This window comes from Myotis davidii, unplaced genomic scaffold (assembly GCF_000327345.1).
Source record: "Myotis davidii unplaced genomic scaffold, ASM32734v1 scaffold411, whole genome shotgun sequence".
Lineage (NCBI taxonomy): Eukaryota > Metazoa > Chordata > Mammalia > Chiroptera > Vespertilionidae > Myotis > Myotis davidii.
In genome coordinates, this window is record NW_006282917.1 from 823,208 (window position 1) to 827,121 (window position 3,914).

Sequence of the window (3,914 nt, forward strand, 5' to 3'; positions counted from 1 at the left end):
AAAAAATGTTTTTATTGATTTTTTACAGAGAGGAAGGGAGAGGGATAGAGAGTTTGAAACATCAATGAGAGAAATATTGATCAGCTGCCTCCTGCACACCCCCTACTAGGGATGCCCCCGCAACCAAGGTATATGCCCTTAACCAAAATCAAACCTGGAACCCCTCAGTCTGTAGACCGACACTCTATCCACTGAGTCAAACCAGTTAGGGCTCTTCTAAGATTTTTATGCTTTCCCCTCTTATGTTTAAGTCCTTTATGCATTTTGAGTTTATTTTTTTGTATAGTGTAAGTTGGTGGTCTAGTTTCATTTTTTTGCATGTATCTGTCCAATTTCCCCAATACCATGTATTGAAGAGACTATCTTGACTCCATGGTATGCTCTTGCCTCCTTTGTCAAATATTAATTGAGCATAATGGCTTGGTTCCATTTCTGGGTTTTCTATTCTGCTCCATTGATCTATATGCCTGTCTTTGTGCCAGTACGAGGCTGTTTTGATTACAAGGCTTTGTAGTATAATTTGATATCAATATTGTGATCCTTCCTACTTTGTTTTTCTTTCTCAAGATTGCTGCAGCTATTCGGGGTCTTTTTTTGTTCCATATAAATTTTTGGAGTATTTGTTCTAGATCTGTGAAATATGCCATTGGTATTTTAATAGGGATTGCGTTGAATCTGTAGATTGCTTTGAGTAGTATGGATATTTTACTGATGTTAATTCTTCCAATTCATGAACATGCTATGTTATTCCATTTGTTTATGTCTTCCTCTATTTCTTTTTCCAATGTCCTGTAGTTTTCCGAGTACATGTCTTTTACCTCCTTGGTTAAGTTTATTCCTAAGTATCTCAAATTTTTTGTTACAATGGTAAATGGGATTGTGTTTTTAGTTTCTCTTTTTGAGTATTCATTATTGGTGTATAAAAATGCCATCGATTTCTGGATGTTAATTTTGTGCCCTGCTACTTTGCAGAACTAAATCTAGTAGGTTTTTTTGGTTGAGTATTTAGGATTTTCTATGTACAATGACATGTCATCTTTGAATAATGACAGTTTCAACTCCTTTTAATATTTTTTAAGAGCATTCTACATATACTACATAATCAACCTCTCCTTTAAATCAAAACAGTTTCATAAGATGCAAATAAAAATTTGTGACAGGTTTAATATAGTTTTGATCATAATTTACAGATGAGCTTTGCAAGTAGGGGTCAGAGGGCATTAATTTTTCCCATAGTTAAGCTAAAATAAACATGTTCCTTCTAGTCATGATTACATTATTAAACCCCATTACTCACACTTAATCACAGCACTTTTTGTTTTCAAAAATATCATACAATGGTATGCAAAGCAGTAAATTAAGCTCTTTATTTTATCTATGATATTTTGGCAAAAACTCAGGAATATAACAAAAAAGGAAGATGTTGATTATAAATTTCCACTAAATTTAGTATCTGTTAACCAAAGCCTAAATTTCTATATTCTTCAGTTAAATAAGAGCTTCTACCCAAGTCTAATTTGTCTTTAAGGACAGTCATTTGTCTTCCGAATATTTGAAAAGATTTTTTAAAATAGTGCTACGATTGTTGTTTCTATAATTCTAAACTTTGATAGCAATTATAGTATACTACATTTCCTTTCTGAATAGCTTTTGAATTAATGTAAAATAGTATTTTTTAAGTTATACATGTGTAAACATTGTATTACCTTATTTCTCTTGTGTTGATAGTAATGCTTATGTTTTAGTACTGTTTTTTGCTTCTGAATATTTGTGTTGCTTTTGTATGTAGTTTATCTACTGTTTATAAAATTTGATTTATAATAAATATTGTTAAAATGAAAATGGCTAAACACTTATTTTTAAAGAGCATTTCTATAACAAACATTTACTCATATATGTGCCAGCTCCAGCACCAGCAGCAGGTGTGAGTGGGGTCGGCGCCGGCAGCAGGTGCAAGTGCCAGGCAGGACCAAGGCGCATGGGAGCAAAGAATTTTCAGTAACCACCAGAGGCCCACCTCAATGACAGCTACTGGCCCCTCACCTTGGTCTGGTGCCCCTGATCACCTGCTTCACCATCCCACCACAGCTGATTCCAGCCATGTTCTATGCACGCCCCCTCGTGGTCAGTGCACATCATAGCGACTGGTTCTTCAGTTGTTCCAGTCTATTTGCATATTAGCCTTTTATTAAATAGGATTATTACCCAAATTACCAGACCCGGCTGGCCCCACCCCCATCAAGCCCTGCCGGGTGGGGGTGCAGCCTCAGGTCCCCCAGCACGGTGCTGTGGCAGAGAGTGTGGCCTCAGGTCTCCCAGCCCAGCACCGGGGTGGGGAGCATGGCCTGAGGTCCCCTGTCAAGCCCCGCTGGGTGGGGGTGTGTGGCCTGAGGTCCCCTGTCAAGCCCTGCTGAGTGGGGGGGTGCGGCCTGAGCCAAACTTCATTTGAATTTTAGTAATGGAAACCTTCTTTGTGAAAATGGAATCATTCACTGTTGACTTGGTTTTCTTTTTTTGGTAAATACAGGCACACGTGGGGGATGTTGCGGGTTTGGTTCCAGACCACTATAATAAAGTGAGTATCACAATAAAGTGAGTTATAATCTTTTTGCTGGTGGAGTGTTTTGCTTTCATTTTGTAAAAACCACAACACCTGTGAAGCACAAGAAGTGAGGTCTGCCTGTAGAGTGTTGGGGGAGGTCAGTCTCAGGTGGGAAGATATCTAGAAGCCTTTAACTTCATCTCTCTCCTTTGACATTTTGCCTTTCAGTGGCAAACTCCAGCAAGCTGTTCAGAAATAGCATTTCTTACTTTTCTAGGGTTTTGGTGTTTTCCTGGAGAGGTTGGATTCGCACCTATCAATAGATGGTGAGGGAACAGAAGCACAGGTAGCACAGACATTCTCACCTCTGCTCTCCCCCTCGCTCCGGGGCCTGCCTGCCCCATTTCAGTTAAATCTGGCCCATCTATAATGGGACTAATGAAAAGTGATGTGACAAGTACTTCACTGATGTTTGTAAATTGCCTTGAAGATGAAAGGTACTTTATAAGTGTTCAGTATTATTGAGCCAGTCAAGTGAGTGTGGTATTCTTTTGAAGTAATTCAGTTGTGAAGCAATACACTGCCTACAAATAGGCAACTGAATGGGAGAAAAGAAGTAAATAAGCTTACCTTGCTGTTTTCTTATTGATGTACTTTCGTCAACTGTAGGTCAGTTTGTTAGGCTCATTGATAAAATCAATTTCACCCTAACTTCTAACAGGTCATATGTTAAGTGATTTTAAATTTTATCTCATTAGAGATCATCTAGATTTAGGACTTTGAAGGGTCTGGACCTTTTCAATCCTTCATTTTACAAATGGGAAAATTGAGGGTCAGAAAGTTTAGATGGGCTTGTCCACCTCACACCATAATCACTGCACTTCAGTGAGACCTCTTGACTTTCCCCCTGCCATCACCTGGAAAACAAGACTCAGCTCATTCAGCCCCTCCTATATAAAGCCTTTCTAACACTCTCAGGTAGAAGGGTGCATTTCTTTATTGGTTCTCACACAGTACTCTAGATTTCCAAGTACCTGTGACCCTTCATTCCATTTCTTTTTTTAAATGTTTTTTTATTGATTTCAGAGAGGGAGGGAGAAGGAAGGAGAGAAAGAAACATCAATGAGAGAGAAGAGAGAAGGAGAGAGAGAGACAGAGAGAGAGAGAGAGAGAGAAAGAAAGAAACATCAATGAGGAGAAAGAATCCTTGATCAGCTGCCTCCTGCACGCCCCACACTGGGGATCAAGCATGCAACTTGGGAATGTGCCCTGACTGGGAATGAACCATGACCTCCTAGTTTATGAACCAGGTTGATGCTCAACCACTGAGCCATGCTGGCTGGGCCTTTATTCCATTTCTTTATCCATGCTG